This window comes from Rutidosis leptorrhynchoides, chromosome 6 (assembly GCF_046630445.1).
Source record: "Rutidosis leptorrhynchoides isolate AG116_Rl617_1_P2 chromosome 6, CSIRO_AGI_Rlap_v1, whole genome shotgun sequence".
NCBI lineage: Eukaryota > Viridiplantae > Streptophyta > Magnoliopsida > Asterales > Asteraceae > Rutidosis > Rutidosis leptorrhynchoides.
The window spans coordinates 426,140,166-426,161,651 of NC_092338.1; the positions used below are offsets into that span (position 1 = coordinate 426,140,166).

Consider the following 21,486-nt stretch of genomic DNA (forward strand, 5'->3'; position numbering starts at 1 on the left):
CGTACCAATAGACCACAAGATTTCATATTTCAATATACATCCCATACATAGAGATAAAAATCATTCATATGGTGAACACCTGGTAACCAACATTAACAAGATGCATATATAAGAATATCCCCATCATTCCGGGACACCCTTCGGATATGATATAAATTTCGAAGTACTAAAGCATCCGGTACTTTGGATGGGGTTTGTTAGGCCCAATAGATCTATCTTTAGGATTTGCGTCAATTAGGGTGTCTGTTCCCTAATTCTTAGATTACCATACTTAATAAAAAGGGGCATATTCGATTTCGATAATTCAACCATAGAATGTAGTTTCACGTACTTGTGTCTATTTTGTAAATCATTTATAAAACCTGCATGTATTCTCATCCCAAAAATATTAGATTTTAAAAGTGGGACTATAACTCACTTTCACATATTTTTACTTCGTCGAGAAGTAAGACTTGGCCACTGGTTGATTCACGAACCTATAACAATATATACATATATATCAAAGTATGTTCAAAATATATTTACAACACTTTTAATATATTTTGATGTTTTAAGTTTATTAAGTCAGCTGTTCTCATTAGTAACCTACAACTAGTTGTCCACAATTAGATGTGCAGAAATAAATCGATAAATATTATCTTGAATCAATCCACGACCCAGTGTATACGTATCTCAGTATTGATCACAACTCAAACTATATATATTTTGGAATCAACCTCAACCCTGTATAGCTAACTCCAACATTCACATATAGAGTGTCTATGGTTGTTCCGAAATATATATAGATGTGTCGACATGATAGGTCGAAACATTGTATACGTGTCTATGGTATCTCAAGATTACATAATATACAATACAAGTTGATTAGGTTATGGTTGGAATAGATTTGTTACCAATTTTTACGTAGCTAAAATGAGAAAAATTATCCAATCTTGTTTTACCCATAACTTCTTCATTTTAAATCCGTTTTGAGTGAATCAAATTGCTATGGTTTCATATTGAACTCTATTTTATGAATCTAAACAGAAAAAGTTAGGTTTATAGTCGGAAAAATAAGTTACAAGTCATTTTTGTAAAGGTAGTCATTTCAGTCGAAAGAACGACGTCTAGATGACCATTTTAGAAAACATACTTCCACTTTGAGTTTAACCATAATTTTTGGATATAGTTTCATGTTCATAATAAAAATCATTTTCTCAGAATAACAACTTTTAAATCAAAGTTTATCATAGTTTTTAATTAACTAACCCAAAACAGCCCGCGGTGTTACTACGACGGCGTAAATCCGGTTTTACGGTGTTTTTCGTGTTTCCAGGTTTTAAATCATTAAGTTAGCATATCATATAGATATAGAACATGTGTTTAGTTGATTTTCAAAGTCAACTTAGAAGGATTAACTTTTGTTTGCGAACAAGTTTAGAATTAACTAAACTATGTTCTAGTGATTACAAGTTTAAACCTTCGAATAAGATAGCTTTATATGTATAAATCGAATGATGTTATGAACATCATTACTACCTTAAGTTCCTTGGATAAACCTATTGGAAAAGAGAAAAATGGATCTAGCTTCAACGGATCCTTGGATGGCTCGAAGTTCTTGAAGCAGAATCATGACACGAAAACAAGTTCAAGTAAGATCATCACTTGAAATAAGATTGTTATAGTTATAGAAATTGAACCAAAATTTGAATATGATTATTACCTTGTATTAGAATGATAACCTACTGTAAGAAACAAAGATTTCTTGAGGTTGAATGATCACCTTACAAGATTGAAAGTGAGCTAGCAAACTTGAAAGTATTCTTGATTTTATGTAACTAGAACTTGTAGAATATATGAAGAACACTTAGAACTTGAAGATAGAACTTGAGAGAGATCAATTAGATGAAGAAAATTGAAGAATGAAAGTATTTGTAGGTGTTTTTGGTCGTTGGTGTATGGATTAGATATAAAGGATATGTAATTTTGTTTTCATGTAAATAAGTCATGAATGATTACTCATATTTTTGTAATTTTATGAGATATTTCATGCTAGTTGCCAAATGATGGTTCCCACATGTGTTAGGTGACTCACATGGGCTGCTAAGAGCTGATCATTGGAGTGTATATACCAATAGTACATACATCTAAAAGCTATGTATTGTACGAGTACGAATACGGGTGCATACGAGTAGAATTGTTGATGAAACTGAACGAGGATGTAATTGTAAGCATTTTTGTTAAGTAGAAGTATTTTGATAAGTGTCTTGAAGTCTTTCAAAAGTGTATGAATACATATTAAAACACTACATGTATATACATTTTAACTGAGTCGTTAAGTCATCGTTAGTCGTTACATGTAAATGTTGTTTTGAAACCTTTAGGTTAACGATCTTGTTGAATGTTGTTAACCCATTGTTTATTATAACAAATGAGATGTTAAATTGTTATATTATCATGATATTATGATATATAATATATCTTAGTATGATATATATACAGTTAAATGTCGTTACAACGATAATCGTTACATATATGTCTCGTTTCGAAATCATTAAGTTAGTAGTCTTATTTTTACATATGTATTTCATTGTTAATACACTTAATAATATATTTACTTATCATTTAACATAATTAACCAAGTGTATCAATATCTTAATATGATTCATATGTACCTAGTAAGACGTTGTTATAACGATAATCGTTATATATATCGTTTCTTAAATTAATAGTCTCATTTTTATGTATATAACTCATTGTTAAAATACCTAATGAGATACATACTTATAATAAAATCATGTTAACTATATATATAACCATATATATGTCATCGTATAGTTTTTACAAGTTTTAACGTTCGTGAATCACCGGTCAACTTGGGTGGTCAATTGTCTATATGAAACCTATTTCAATTAATCAAGTCTTAACAAGTTTGATTGCTTAACATGTTGGAAACACTTAATCATGTAAATAAAAATTTCATTTAATATATATATAAACATGGAAAAGTTCGGGTCACTACAACTAATGTGTGGGGTGGTTTGGTTAGACAAAGATAAATATAAAATTCATCGAAAACCGACACCCGAGGCTCAAGATATGTCCCAGCGAACGTTTTAATTAAACTTATGGTTAAAAGATCTAACTTATGATATAAATAATGATTTTCATTATTATTAAATTACTTATGAGATAAAAATAATTATTTTAATTTAAGACTTATGAAATACATATTTATTATATCATTTATTAATTACTTTATGATTTAATTAAATTTTAATTAAACTTATGATTAATAATATTTTTATTATTAATGAAAATACTTATGATAAGTATTAAACTTATGTTATGAGATTATTATTATGAGACTTATAATAAAGATTAAATAATTATTTAATTATTATAAGGCTTAGTTATTATTTAATTATAATTTAATTATTAAATACTTATGGTTTAATAATTATAATTAAATACTTATGATATGATTAATAATTCATTATTTATTAATAATACTTGTGGTATGATTAAAAATTTATTATTAATTAAAAATACTTATGTTATGACTAATATTTAATTAATTAATTAAATACTTATGTTATATTAATTATATCATTTAAACTTATTTTAACTTTAATAATACAATTATAATTTAATTAAACTTATGTTATGACATAATTATACATATATGACTTTAAATAACATTATAACTTATATTATTATTATAACTTATACTTTAAAAATTAATGTTGACTATGTTTGACCAAGGTTGACTTTCGAGTTGACTTTCGGTTGACTTTAACTTTCAGTTGACTTTTGTTGACTTTCTAATTAAGGAAACTTTCCTAACTTAAAAACTTTCCAAAAATAGAAACTTTCTAAATATGGAAACTTTCTAAATATAGAAACTTTTTTAAAATAGAAACTTTCCAAAAATAGAAATTTTTCCAGAAATGGAAACCTGTCAAAAATAGAAACTTCCTAAAAATAGAAAGTACGTGTTTTTACGCTGTCCTGATCAAACCGAAGCATACTGAGTGTTGTTCTATGTTTACTTACGACAAGTACTATAGCTATCATACTAAGACTTGACCTAAGTTAGTTATTTATATCGACCTGCTTTATTTTTAGGTCGGCGTTGTGATCATTCTTGATCACTTTATTTCGTGTAGTTCACGTTTCTGTGTTATTACTTCGTTTGCGTTAAGGTGAGTTATAGTCCCATTTTTCTATTTTAAATCTTTTGGGATGAGAATACATGCATTTTATTTTTCATATTGGACACAAGTGAAAGTTGGTTTAAATTATTCGTTGTGAGTCGAACAAAAATATTCCCTAATCTGGTAATTGTAATCACTGGTTTCTACTGGTGAACGCGAATCCTATGGATAGATCTATCGGGTTTGACAACCCCATTTCGAGCTAGTCGCGCTAGCAATTTATAATCGAAATGTATTAGTACTTCGTAATTATTTGAAGATACACTTGTTCAGTGTATATTGTTGTTTGGTAAGGGTGGAATTGCTTAAGTGGCTACCAGGTGGCTCACGAATAATGGAATAATGTTTTTATATGTTTTCGAGCATATAATTTTGTGGTCCAAAATGAGTTTTTATATTTTCAAACATAAATTTTTATGGTTTAATTTAAATATTGTTTGCAATATTAAACCTATAATTCACTCAACATTTTTGTTGACAATTACTCGCATGTTTTATTCTCAGGTTCATGATTGATTGCTTCCCCTGTGCTTAGAGAGTTTGCATATTTATGATGGCAGCTTTTGTTAAACATTAACTTGCATTCTATTTTGAAACATTAAATTGTGGGTGGTTGTTGACTTTGTTTTGGTCAACTTTTGGTAAAGAATTTATGTATGGTTTTTCTAAACTTACATATTTTGGGTAGGTTTCCTTTATAGAAAATCATTTTTAAATAAAGAATGCAAGGTTATTTATCAAATTTATATAGAGTTATGATCAAGCTGTGGGACCAAGATAACGATGGTCGTCAAGTGTACTTTGACGGGTCGTTAAAACCACCCACCCACACCCTCACCACCTATAAATACAAGCCTTATTCCATCCATTTTACACTTGCTTTCATTTGTAATTTACACACACTCACTCTCTAATTCTCTCTCTAGTTCTTCTCTCTCTAAAAAGTGTAAGTAATTGATTTTTCTTCTTCTTCTTCCTCTCACTTTCACGATTTCATCATCATCATCATGGGTCTAGCTTTTTAGCTTTGATATTGATTACATCTTGTAGATTCAAACTTGGATTTGAATCATTCAAGAACATGGAAGATTCAAGCATTCTAGCTTTGAATCTTCACCTACTTTGTAGATCTATATCTTTTAACTTTAATCTTATTATTTTATTATAAAGATTCAAACTTGTGTTTGTAATCTTCATGTAACTTAAAGATCCAAGCTTTATGCTTCAAGATCTTCAAGAACAACCAAGATGCAAGCTTTCTAGCTTGAATCTTCATATCTTTTGTTGGATCTAAGTTTTCTAACTTATGATCTCATTATTTTGTTATAAAGATCAAAACTTGTGTTTATGGTCTTCATGTAACTTAAAGATCCAAGCTTTATGCTTCAAGATCTTCAAGAACAACCAAGATGCAAGCTTTCTAGCTTGAATCTTCATATCTTTTGTTGGATATAAGTTTCCTAACTTATGATCTCATTATTTTGTTATAAAGATCAAAACTTGTGTTATGGTCTTCATGTAACTTAAAGATCTAAGCTTTATGCTTCAAGGTCTTCAAGAACACTAAAGGTTCAAGCTTTCTAGCTTTGTGACCTTATAACTTGTGTGAAAAGGATCCAAGCTCTCTAGCTTAGGGTTCCATCACTTTATTTGACTTAGATTATGTTCATACTTGTTTGATTGAAGTAAAGTTTGTAGCTTTAGTTGAAAATGTAACTTGTAATTGTGTTAAGACTAAGGATATGATGTAACCTTGGTTCATCATCCATCTAAGACTCTTAAAAGAGTTGGGTTCTTACTTGGTCTTAACATATTGTGTGTTGATGGTAGAATCTTGGTCAAGGTGATGGTAACTCATCAACGAGTTGTACACTTGAAGCTACAAGCATCAAGGATGAGAACTGTGATGAGCATCAAACACTAAGAACCCCACAAGAGCACCTTGCTTACTATTTTTGAGATCTGATCAGGCTCCTGGGCTACTGAAAAAGTTGATTTTCAGATAGCCTGGTTCGATTAGATGACTTTCCGTTTAAGACTCGTCTCAATCCGAGTTACGGTTTGGGATTTATGGCCTTTTCAAAATCACTACACCCTTGTAACGTTGTGCTGAAAATTCGGACCTACTCGCACTTAAACTGTCGCCACGGTCAAACGAGGACGAGTTAGGTTCTGAAAATTGGTCAGAAGTTAGTGGACTCATATACGGAGCCATAGCCACTGACTACGCGTCTTTTCGTTTTGTATAGAGGTCGTAGCAGCTGAACGAATCAACCTATTGTTTCGATCTCTATTCTTGTCAAACTTACTTAGCTTTTATGATGATGAATGATGATGATGATGACACTTTTAACCTTTTGGGACAACATACTGACCTAGTAACCTTTGACTTAGGTTGACGACCTTTGGGACCGACTTACTACTTGCACACTTTCATTATCGACTTTACCGCTCTTATCACTGTGAGTTATAGCATCGCTTTTTACCTTAATTATTTTGGGACTGAGAATACATGCGCTTTTTACGTTTTACATAATAGGCACGAGTACTTAAACTTTATATATGTGTGGGTTATACAACGGCATAAACATTCCCCTTAGCTCGGTAATGTTTAATCATTGGTTTCCTAACCGTGAACGCGAATCTTGGATATGGATCCATAGGGTTTGACATCCCCACTTGGGCTAGTCGCGCTAGCATTTAATGGGTGTTTAATACTTCATAAACTTACGCACTCGCCAAGTGTACTTTTAGGGGGTAATATTACGTTAAGTTAGTTACCGGGTGCCCACGGATAAGCATATACTTTATCATACTGATTTGAAATACTAATTTGAAACGCTGGTTTGAGGCACTGAAATCTCGTGGCCTACATTACATTACTGATTACAGACAAACTATAGCTCACCAACATTCGTGTTGACTTTTTAAGCATGTATTTCTCAGGTGCTTAGACGTTGTTGCTTCCGCTGTTAGACTTGCTGTCTTGGTGTTATAGACTTGCTGTTACGGACCTGCTGTGTTAGATTTTCGCTGCTTTACTTAGAGATGTCTCAATCATGGAACTTTTATGTTGCATTCGTAACTTACGTTATTTTCAAACAATGGCTTTGTAACGACCTTTAGGTCACATACTTGTCTAAACGCTTCTATTCATAGCAAGCACATTATCTTTTGTAAAATGCTATCTTTTCATGAATGTAAAACTGGTTTTCAAACAGCATATAGTGTTTTACCTTGTAATGATCCTGTTGTTGATGATTCGTACATGATGGTTTTGTACGGGGCATCACATTTGGTATCAGAGCATTGATTGTAGGGAATTAGGTTGCATTAGTGAGTCTAGACCAGGCCAAGTAGTATTCACTAATAGGACTAATCTATAACTTGCTCGTTTACTTGTTACTGCTTACTACTGCTGCATGTTACTGCTTACTTATACTGCCATATGATCTGTTGCATGCTACTGCTTACTCTTACTGCTATGTGAACTCGCTGTATGCTATTGCTTATCCTCGCTACTGCATACTACTATCTGCTTTTGATTGCATGTTACTTCTGTTTAGTACAGTTAATATTGCCATGCTATATACTACTGTAGATGATCTAGGTTGCTATAGTGCTTGATTACGTGCTTGCTTCATGCCTGCTATTCGCTGTACCGACTTGGAAAACTTACCTTTCCTAGTTCAGATGTTTTTCTGAACCCTTTACCCACTCGTCTAACCCTGAGGACTAGTATTGTAATCTACCTGTTACTACCGTTCCACCATCCCCGAGATCGAAGCATTACTTCACGCAATCTAGGAAGAGTACCCCTCGGATTACACGCCCACTAAAGTTGTTCCTCAGAGGAGGGGATATGTGAGGACTTGTCGGAGTAACCGCACCCTGAGCTCACCCTAATTAGCCATGTACGACGTATGAACATTAGAAGGTTGTTCAGTTTCCGCTAGTTGACCCGTATTCCGTACGCTTTCATGACCGTTACTTATCTCTTTCATTCTACACTACTACTCGACGATCTAACGACACTTCTGGACTTAGGTCCCCAACTGTGACGACCCGGAAATTTCCGACCAAATTTATACCTAACCTTTATATGTTTCTGACACGATAAGCAGAATTTGTAATGTTGAATCTCAAAAAGTTTGGAACTACATTCATGTAATCAATTACCCTTTAACCATGTTCGACGATTCACGAACAATTATTTGTATATAGATATGTATATATAATATATAATAACTGAAAACATTAACAAAGTATTTGATATATATGATACTTTACATGAACGTATTTGTTTCGATATATTTATCGACAGAATTAAGAGATAATATCAAATGATTGAATTATCAGATACATTATGATATGATTACGGGCCAATGTTATGAGGTCCACTGTGATTTAAGAAATCTATTCTTTTTGACAATATTCGGAAAATGGTAAAGTGATCTATAAGTAAGAACGTGGAGTGTAAATAACTTAGATGTTGGATATCGATAAGTTAAGTAACTCGACATTTTTCATTAAGATGATTTCATAAGTTTATTAAACCTTTGGACTTTATTCCATGCTTCACCAACAGACTGTAATTTAAAAACTTGAAACCTATTATGAATATATATAATTCTATTTTTCTAAAATGTTTTATGATATAACGATTTAAATTAATATTAAATATATTTATACGCGTATTATACGTACATAGTTTTATACTTTTACTATACTTTAACTTTACCTTTACTTTACTTTTACTTTACTTTAACTTTAATAATTCATACTTTAATAATTCACTTTAATAATTCATACTAATAATTCACTTTAATAATTCATACTTTAATAATTCACTTTAATAATTCACTTTAATAATTCAAAAATCTATTATAAATAGAATTCAATAGGTTTCATTATTTCATAGAAACTTGAAAATATATTTCTCTAAACTCTCTCAATCGAATTACATATATATATTTACTTAGTATTATTTCAAGATATTATTAGTATACATAAAATACTACGACGGAGTTGTATTCAGATGATTTCAAAATAAGTTTTCAAACGGGATAGAGCTAAGGAAATTATGGGTTATAGCTATGGAGGTTATGGGTATTGTTCGAGGGTATTGCTCGTGAGGTCAACCTAACGTTTATCATTTCCGTTGCGTCTACGTACTTTCCTGCAATATTGAATCACAATATTGATACGTGAGCATTCATATCTTATCTTTTATATATTATTAGTGTATCCCTGACTAGTGCTCGAGTATATATGATTATGCATGTTTGTATGCTTAGTTTCGTCGTTAAATAGTTTATGATAAATCACGAATTTGATACATATGCTACTGAGATAAGGTATATGATATACATGTCGTTGAAAAGCTAAAGAAAAATTAATAACTTTTCATTTAGAAATCGTGTGAGTTCGATGAACGGATTAAAAGATATGGTCAACTGAATTATTATTAATTTTAATATTATTATTAAAACGATTATTATAATTGTTATCAGTTGATGTTATTACTAAAATTATCTTTATTACTAAAAATTAATATTTTTATTGAAACCATCATTTTATTATTTTCATCATTATTATTATTATCAATATTATTTAATCAAATAAATATGCGTACAAAGATATTTTTACCACACGTAATATAATTACATTAATAATACATACCACTATATTTTTATGATATTAAGTGAATTTTATAAATCTTATTACTTGAGATATATAAAAGTATATTTTTATCATATATGAATTTAAATATAAATTTTTATTTATTAATAAATGACTTGTATTATTTAGTATAATAAGATCTGATAAATATATTTAAATATATAAAACGACTATATATAAGTTATATAATAAACATGCATATATTTTGGAAGTCATTTTGGGTCAAGTTGACTTTTGTTGACTTTTGCATGTCGGTCTCGAGCATTAAGATTGTGATACACTACGACTTGACCTAAATTGTTAGACAGATATTGACCAACATATAAATATATATACTTAATATAGGTTCGTGAATCCGAGACAAACCCTGCACTTATTCAGTACCGTCATATACATAATTGCTACGAAATACAGTATTGTGAGTTTCATTTGCTCCCTTTTTAATTGCTTTTGCAATATATATTTTTGGGCTGAGAATACATGCGCTGTTTTATAAATGTTTTACGAAATAGACACAAGTACTAAAACTAATTCTACGTGGGTTTAAACCAGAAATATACCCTTAGTTTGGTAACATTAAACTACTTGTCTATGTACGGTAGGCGCAAATCCTAAAGATAGATCTATTGGGCCTGACAAACCCCATCCTGACTATGTGATGCTTTAGTACTTCGAGGTTATATTAAACACACCTGATCTGGTGTACTTCAGAGGGTAAAACATGAACGTTAAGGCTTGTTACCGGGTGCCTACAACTTATATAATACTTTTATACACTTGCGAGTGTACATATATTTATAAACAGAAATCTTGTGGTCTATTAATATTACGGAAATGATTGATTATGATAAACTAATGAACTCACCAACCTTTTGGTTGACACTTTAAAGCATGTTTATTCTCAGGTATTAAAGAAATCTTCCGCTGTGCATTAGCTCATTTTAAGGATATTACTTGGAGTCATTCATGACATACTTTGAAAGACGTTGCATTCGAGTCGTTGAGTTCATCAAGATTAATATTAAGTCAATTATAGTTGGATGTAATATGAAATGGTATGCATGCCGTCAATTTTAGATGTAAAGAAAGTTTGTCTTTTAAAAACGAATGCAATGTTTGTAAAACGTATCATATAGAGGTCAAATACCTCGCGATGTAATCAACTATTGTGAATCGTTTATAATGTATATGAACGGGTCCTTTCAGTTGGTATCAGAGCAGTGGTCTTAGCGAACCAGGTCTTGCATTAGTGTGTCTAACTGATAGTTGTTAAGATGCATTAGTGAGTCTGGACTTCGATCGTGTCTGCATGTCAAAAGTTTTGCTTATCATGTTTAGTCGAAAATCATCTACTTACCATCCTTAGGAAATTACCTGCTTATCATTCTTAAGTCTAGACGCGTTTTCCTACATTTATTGCATAATAATGTATAGACGAATTCTTATCTTAGCATATCTGTTACTGTGAACTTTGATTGACATCTTTCAAAGATTCCTCCGTAATTTATGGGATTTTGGTATTATATATACATATGTAAATTATGTATTGAATAATACCAAATCTAAATTCTACAATCTATTTCATACCAAAAATTCTTTCCCTGATTATAGAAGATGGATCCCTCAACCAGTTCGAGTTCCTCGGATTCCGACAGCTATGTCGATATGGATTTTCACATGAGCTCCGAAAGAAGTGTGACCGGAATGGATCAACCAATTAGCCATCATCTATTTTGGATGAATTGGGGATGGGTTCGTAATCTACTTAACCATTGGAGACAAGAAGAAGGTGATCCCTTTCATCCACCACATTGCCCTCTTGGCAATGAACCTGAAGCACTTACCGGCGAACCTGTCCGAAACACCATTTTCTCTCTCATTTCCAGAGTATCTCGTCGTGATTATATACTACACCAAATTCTAGATCTTATCTATCCGCTCATCCGAACCGACAATCACCTCGGTGTAATAGAAGAAGTCAACGAACTTCGCGCTCGGGTAGTGGCTTTGGAGAATATGGTGCAAAGGTTACAAACACCAGCAGCAGCACCAGCAGCATAACCAGTACCACCATCAACAACATCAACAGTACCATTACCACCACCAACAACAACCGCATCGCAAACCTCAACTTCGCAATCTGTCCCACGAGCATCGACGTCATATGCCATGTAGATACCAAGGAATACCACAACGATGAAGTATTGATTCATAACTTCATTGGGGAAACATTCTACGACGATTATGTAATTTCTAAAGTTTAGAAATTATCTATCCTAGCCTTAACCATAAATCAAATGAGTTTAATTTAATATTAACTCATTAAATCTATATTACATCTAAAGAAATATACACATATATATTTCCATAAAGACTGTAATAAAATTCTTTTGTACAAAATATTAATTGTGAATTTTTTTAACGGGTAGGTAATACCCGAGAGATATATAAATTCACAATTAATATGTTACATTCTTCGAATCTGATTCAGCAAATCATCCATTATACTCCCTACTTTCACAACAATATACATTCTTTTATAGAAATCAAAACAACCATACTCATTCAAAATCTAATTACATATTCTGATTTTGAAATCTCAGAATTCGATTCAAGATATAACTGAAATCATCACTCTTAGAATTCTACATCTTTCAAAACTATACTTTGACTTTAAAACTGTCCTAGAACCTCATTTCTATTCATGGAACTCACAAAAATATTTGTATCATTCAAAATCTTAGAACATCATATGTATATTAACAATTACAATATGTGTTCACACACTTCGAAATTCTTAAAGACATGCGAGATGATGATCCAACCACACATTACCCACTGTCATGCACCTGAAAAGGTCTCGAAACCAAAGTTATAGTTTAACACGTATCCGTGTCAGATCCTTTGATATTTATTACCAAATATAATTTTTCAATCTCTTTCCAAAATAGACAGTTTTGTCATAGCTTCAACAAATCACCTTCATTTGTTTATACGAATAAACCTTATTATAACAATTACCCCTTCATCATTGTTACCGGGGAACCTTTCATATCTCGCCACATTAGCAGTAAACTTATCAACAACTTCATTAACCTTCGACTTAAGCCTCTCCGAAAAGCCACTATACTTATTCATTAAAACCCCATCATGTACTCACCTACATCATGTAACAATAATTGTCACACCAACTACTCAGAATTAGCAATCAGTATTTTAAATTTCGCGACAATTTTACGTCAAAAGTTATATGTATACATATAACATCTATCTCCTAGACTTACATACTTCGAATGTGAATTTTCTGAAAAACATCCCAAACTATGAACTAGTTCTCCGAAATTGGAAAAATGCTGATGAAGCAGCAAAAACTGTAAACGACTTTAACAGTCAAAAGTTTGATGATAAAGAATAGTATGGTGGTAAAGCTGAGAAAAATAGAAGGTTTAAAACTGGAAAACGGATTGAGCAGACCATGAAGGAGGCTGTGGACAAATCACAAAGACTAAACCTGCCTTCAAAGGATCCAAATGATTCAGTGTCTACTGAAATCATTAGCAAACACCTTACTTCTTATTCTAAACCTTCACAGACAAATCTTCTTCATCATCCATCTATGTTAAGAATTCTAAGATATCATCGTATCTTTTATTATAAATATCTTCGATATTCCTGAAGATATTTTCACAACTATTCTTATCCGAAATCTTCTATCTATTCGCAATATCTGCGTTACAACATAAAAAGAAACTGTGTTAATTTCTAAATTCTGAAGAAGAAAAAAATTCGAATTTAAAATAGGAATGTTTTTGAAGTAGTGTTGGGAACTGAAGCATGAGTTAGTATAATATAATGACACTTGATCAATGTGATTATATTACAGTAAGTCATACTGAGTTTCTAATGGAACGTGATGATTCACATAATATACCGTCATCATGTACTATTTATACGACTCTTACATTCTACCCAATTTCCAAACATATTAAGAACATATCATCTTGATAGCTCTATATTTTCGGATATTCTGGTAATTTGCCAAATCAAGATCGTGACATTACGATTTTCTTCTTGGAACATTAACTATGTTCATCCAAAAATTCATATCTACAAATTCTGGACCATTATCCGCTTGACTTAAGGTCGGGAAGAGAAAACGAAAGCATGAAGCTCTGAAATATAATGGAGAATATAAAGCCCGATAACAACTTACAAACCTTGTATATCAATGCGTATAGCAATATAAAGACACAGGAGAATGAAAAACACAATAACCCCAAGGTAATGGTAGAAGAAAATAACGTCCTCCGGTGGTAGATGAAAAAGAAGAATGACAGATATGAAAGTTAAGAGTATATCAAGAATCAATACTGGATGAAGCATATTAACGAATGCTTTAAAGTATGAATCGGAGAGAAAGACTAGAAGGTGTGAGCTGTGGAAATAAAGAAACGAAGGGGGTGGATTTATAGTAAAATATCAGACAGAGAAATCGAGACAGATTATCGCATTTAATCAAATAAGATCCTGATTCCTTAATCGTCGAAGAACAAAATCTTATTGCAAAGATTTTCTTTAAATTCCATGAATTCTGGAAATCAATCATAACTACGTCATCGGTTAAAACGAATATACGTTTACTCATTTCACTCTCTTGCGATAGCTTCACTTATACTCTTCGCGTAATCAAATTGTTTTATTTATATTACTCAATGATGATAAAACTCTATTTATCAACTCATATTCATCATGAATACATTTTTAAAGTTAGCCATGACGACCTCGATCAAATTTCGGGACGAAATTTCTTTAACGGGTAGGTACTGTGACGACCCGAAAATTTCCGACCAAATTTAAACCTAACCTTTATATGTTTCTGACATGATAAGCAGAATTTGTAATGTTGAATCTCAAAAAGTTTGGAACTACATTCATGTAATCAATTACCCTTTGACCGTGTTCGACGATTCACGAACAATTATTTGTATATAGATATGTATATATAATATATAATAACTGAAAACATTAACAAAGTATTTGATATATATGATACTTTACATGAACGTATTTGTTTCGATATATTTATCGACAGAATTAAGAGATAATATCAAATGATTGAATTATCAGATACATTATTATATGATTATGGGCCAATGTTATGAGGTCCACTGTGATTTAAGAAATCTATTCTTTTTGACAATATTCGAAAAATGGTAAAGTGATCTATAAGTAAGAACGTGGAGTGTAAATAACTTAGATGTTGGATATCGACAAGTTAAGTAACTCGACATTTTTCATTAAGATGATTTCATACGTTTATTAAACCTTTGGACTTTATCCCATGCTTCACCAACAGACTGTAATTTAAAAAGTTGAAACCTATTATGAATATATATAATTCTACTTTTCTAAAATATTTTATGATATAACGATTTAAATTAATATTAAATATATTTATACGCGTATTATACGTACATAGTTTTATACTTTTACTATACTTTAACTTTACCTTTACTTTACTTTTACTTTACTTTTACTTTAATAATTCACTTTAATAATTCACTTTAATAATTCATACTTTACTTTAATAATTCACTTTAATAATTCAAAAATCTATTATAAATAGAATTCAATAGGTTTCATTATTTCATAGAAACTTGAAAATATATTTCTCTAAACTCTCTCAATCGAATTACATATATATATATATTTACTTAGTATTATTTCAAGATATTATTAGTATACATAAAATACTACGACGGAGTTATATTCAGATGATTTCAAAATAAGTTTTCAAACGGGATAGAGCTAAGGAAATTATAGGTTATAGCTATGGAGGTTATGGGTATTGTTCGAGGGTATTGCTCGTGAGGTCAACCTAACGTTTATCATTTCTGTTGCGTCTACGTACTTTCCTGCAATATTGAATCACAATATTGATACGTGAGCATTCATATCTTATCTTTTATATATTAATAGTGTATCCCTGACTAGTGCTCGAGTATATATGATTATGCATGTTTGTATGCTTAGTTTCGTCGTTAAATAGTTTATGATAAATCACGAATTTGATACATATGCTACTGAGATAAGGTATATGATATGCATGTCGTTGAAAAGCTAAAGAAAAATTAATAACTTTTCATTTAGAAATCGTGTGGGTTCGATGAACGGATTAAAAGATATGGTCAACTGAATTATTATTAATTTTAATATTATTATCAAAACGATTATTATAATTGTTATCAGTTGATGTTATTACTAAAATTATCTTTATTACTAAAAATTAATATTTTTATTGAAACTATCATTTTATTATTTTCATCATTATTATTATTATCAATATTATTTAATCAAATAAATATGCGTACAAAGATATTTTTATCACATGTAATATAATTACATTAATAATACATACCACTATATTTTTATGATATTAAGTGAATTTTATAAATCTTATTACTTGAGATATATAAAAGTATATTTTTATCATATATGAATTTAAATATAAATTTTTATTTATTAATAAATGACTTGTATTATTTAGTATAATAAGATCTGATAAATATATTTAAATATATAAAACGACTATATATAAGTTATATAATAAACATGTATAGATTTTGGAAGTCATTTTGGGTCAAGTTGACTTTTGTTGACTTTTGCATGTCGGTCTCGAGCATTAGGATTGTGATACACTACGACTTGACCTAAATTGTTAGACAGATATTGACCAACATATAAATATATATACTTAATATAGGTTCGTGAATCCGAGACAAACCCTGCACTTATTCAGTGCCGTCATATACATAATTGCTACGAAATACAGTATTGTGAGTTTCATTTGCTCTCTTTTTAATTGCTTTTGCAATATATATTTTTGGGCTGAGAATACATGCGCTGTTTTATAAATGTTTTACGAAATAGACACAAGTACTAAAACTAATTCTACGTGGGTTTAAACCAGAAATATACCCTTAGCTTGGTAACATTAAACTACTTGTCTATGTACGGTAGGCGCGAATCCCAAAGATAGATCTATTGGGCCTGACAAACCCCATCCTGACTATGGGATGCTTTAGTACTTCGAGGTTATATTAAACACACCTGATCTGGTGTACTTCAGAGGGTAAAACATGAACGTTAAGGCTTGTTACCGGGTGCCTACAACTTATAGAATACTTTTATACACTTGCGAGTGTACATATATTTATAAACAGAAATCTTGTGGTCTATTACTATTACGAAAATGATTGATTATGATAAACTAATGAACTCACCAACCTTTTGGTTGACACTTTAAAGCATGTTTATTCTCAGGTATTAAAGAAATCTTTAGCTGTGCATTAGCTCATTTTAAGGATATTACTTGGAGTCATTCACGACATACTTTGAAAGACGTTGCATTCGAGTCGTTGAGTTCATCAAGATTAATATTAAGTCAATTATAGTTGGATGTAATATGAAATGGTATGCATGCCGTCAATTTTAGATGTAAAGAAATTTGTCTTTTAAAAACGAATGCAATGTTTGTAAAACGTATCATATAGAGGTCAAATACCTCGCGATGTAATCAACTATTGTGAATCGTTTATAATGTATATGAACGGGTCCTTTCACCAACTCTCTTAGGAATTGGAGAAGTCGGGAGGACATCTCCTTTCACAAGGTCAGAATGCCTTCTACTGATGCTCGGCCATACCCGAAGACTTGGGAGTCGCCTCAAAACATATCGTATTACTACTTGCTACACATAAAACTAGGCGCGAGATACCATATTAAATTTCTAGAAAGGAACCTAATGACATTACCTAAACCCGAACATTTTGGAGAAATTTCGGGACATTTAGGCATTGATGCATGACCTGCGGAACCTACGCACCTGTAGTGACCCGAAATTTTCCATGTTTATATATATTAATTGAAATTGATATTTACATGATTAAATGTTTCCAACATGTTAAGCAATCAAACTTGTTAAGACTTGATTAATTGAAATATGTTTCATATAGACAATTGACCACCCAAGTTGACCGGTGATTCACGAACGTTAAAACTTGTAAAAACTATATGATGACATATATATGGATATATATATATAGTTAACATGATACTATTATAAGTAAACATATCATTAAGTATATTAACAATGAACTACATATGTAAAAACAAGACTACTAACTTAATGATTTTTAAACGAGACATATATGTAACGATTATCATTGTAAAGACATTTAATGTATATATATCATATTAAGAGATATTCATACATGATAATATCATGATAATATAATAATTTAAAATCTCATTTGATATTATAAACATTGGGTTAACAACATTTAACAAGATCGTTAACCTAAAGGTTTCAAAACAACACTTACATGTAATGACTAACGATGACTTAACGACTCAGTTAAAATGTATATACATGTAGTGTTTTAATATGTATTTATACACTTTTGAAAGACTTCAATACACTTATCAAAATACTTCTACTTAACAAAAATGCTTACAATTACATCCTCATTCAGTTTCATCAACAATTCTACTCGTATGCACCCATATTCGTACTCGTACAATACACAGCTTTTAGATGTATGTACTATTGGTATATACACTCCAATGATCAGCTCTTAGCAGCCCATGTGATTCACCTAACACATGTGGGAACCATCATTTGGCAACTAGCATGAAATATCTCATAAAATTACAAAAATATGAGTAATCATTCATGACTTATTTACATGAAAACAAAATTACATATCCTTTATATCTAATCCATACACCAACGACCAAAAACACCTACAAACACTTTAATTCTTCAATTTTCTTCATCTAATTGATCTCTCTCAAGTTCTATCTTCAAGTTCTAAGTGTTCTTCATAAATTCTACAAGTTCTAGTTACATAAAATCAAGAATACTTTCAAGTTTGCTAGCTCACTTCCAATCTTGTAAGGTGATCATCCAACCTTAAGAAATCTTTGTTTCTTAAAGTAGGTTATCATTCTAATACAAGGTAATAATCATATTCAAACTTTGGTTCAATTTCTATAACTATAACAATCTTATTTCAAGTGATGATCTTACTTGAACTTGTTTTCGTGTCATGATTCTGCTTCAAGAACTTCGAGCCATCCAAGGATCCGTTGAAGCTAGATCCATTTTTCTCTTTTCCAGTAGGTTTATCCAAGGAACTTAAGGTAGTAATGATGTTCATAACATCATTCTATTCATACATATAAAGCTATCTTATTCGAAGGTTTAAACTTGTAATCACTAGAACATAGTTTAGTTAATTCTAAACTTGTTCGCAAACAAAAGTTAATCCTTATAACTTGACTTTTAAAATCAACTAAACACATTTTCTATATCTATATGATATGCTAACTTAATGATTTAAAACCTGGAAACACGAAAAACACCGTAAAACCGAATTTACGCCGTCGTAGTAACACCGCGGGCTGTTTTGGGTTAGTTAATTAAAAACTATGATAAATTTTGATTTAAAAGTTGTTATTCTGAGAAAATGATTTTTATTATGAACATGAAACTATATCCAAAAATTATGGTTAAACTCAAAGTGGAAGTATGTTTTATAAAATGGTCATCTAGACGTCGTTCTTTCGACTGAAATGACTACCTTTACAAAAACGACTGGTAACTTATTTTTCTGACTATAAACCTATACTTTTTTTGTTTAGATTCATAAAATAGAGTTCAATATGAAACCATAGCAATTTTATTCACTCAAAACGGATTTAAAATGAAGAAGTTATGGGTAAAACAAGATTGGATAATTTTTCTCATTTTAGCTACGTGAAAATTGGTAACAAATCTATTCCAACCATAACTTAATCAAGTTGTTTGTATATTATGTAATCTTGAGATACCATAGACACGTATACAATGTTTCGACCTATCATGTCGACACATCTATATATATTTCGGAACAACCATAGACACTCTATATGTGAATGTTGGAGTTAGCTATACAGGGTTGAGGTTGATTCCAAAATATATATAGTTTGAGTTGTGATCAATACTGAGATACGTATACACTGGGTCGTGGATTGATTCAAGATAATATTTATCGATTTATTTCTGTACATCTAACTGTGGACAACTAGTTGTAGGTTACTAACGAGGACAGCTGACTTAATAAACTTAAAACATCAAAATATATTAAAAGTGTTGTAAATATATTTTGAACATACTTTGATATATATGTATATATTGTTATAGGTTCGTGAATCAACCAGTGGCCAAGTCTTACTTCCCGACGAAGTAAAAATCTGTAAGTGAGTTATAGTCCCACTTTTAAAATCTAATATTTTTGGGATGAGAATACATGCAGGTTTTATAAATGATTTACAAAATAGACACAAGTACGTGAAACTACATTCTATGGTTGAATTATCGAAATCGAATATGCCCCTTTTTATTAAGTCTGGTAATCTAAGAATTAGGGAACAGACACCCTAATTGACGCGAATCCTAAAGATAGATCTATTGGGCCTAACAAACCCCATCCAAAGTACCGGATGCTTTAGTACTTCGAAATTTATATCATATCCGAAGGGTGTCTCGGAATAATGGGGATATTCTTATATATGCATCTTGTTAATGTCGGTTACCATGTGTTCACCATATGAATGACTTTTATCTCTATGTATGGGATGTGTATTGAAATATGAAATCTTGTGGTCTATTATTATGATTTGATATATATAGGTTAAACCTATAACTCACCAAAATTTTTGTTGACGTTTTAAGCATGTTTATTCTCAGGTGATTATTAAGAGCTTCCGCTGTCACATACTTAAATAAGGACGAGATTTGGAGTCCATGCTTGTATGATATTGTGTAAAAACTGCATTCAAGAAACTTATTTTGTTGTAACATATTTGTATTGTAAACTATTTTGTAATGGTCGTGTGTAAATAGGATATTTTAGATTATCATTATTTGATAATCTACGTAAAGCTTTTTAAACCTTTATTGATGAAATAAAGGTTATGGTTTGTTTTAAAATGAATGCAGTCTTTGAAAAACGTCTCATATAGAGGTCAAAACCTCGCAACGAAATCAATTAATATGGAAAGTTTTTAATCAATAAGAACGGGACATTTCAGCACCCACATCGAGATAATCATGAGATTAATTATGTAGATTTCGTTTTGAGATGGCATAGATAAAAGCACCGTTAGATGAAATTGAGTAGAACTTGAAGTGATCACGTTACGTTGACCATATGGAGCGATATTGGAATGAACGTACGAATTAGTACAATATAATGACGCCAGGCCAGCGTGATTATATTGAAGTAAATCATGCAGAAGTCCCAATGTTATTACATGAGGAATATGAAGTGATTCAAAGAAAATTTTGGTAGGAACCACTTGAGTATACGCATTATGGTCTGTTAGAGGTAGGGAAAGAATAACCACGCCCAGATATTGTACAAATAGGACCTTGATTTCAGATTGATAACCCGATAATATGTTATAGATATAGACACCCTGGACACTTAAGGGAACAGTTCTCAAATAGGAAAAACTTTGGACTTACCTGCGGTAGAGCAATCATTACCTCAGTTATGGAGAC

General features: G+C 31.0%; 1 pseudogene; it reads left to right on the top strand.

Moving 5' to 3' along the window:
- LOC139855207 (uncharacterized) overlaps positions 1 to 21,486 on the top strand; it is a 59,820-nt pseudogene that overhangs the window by 23,009 nt on the left and 15,325 nt on the right.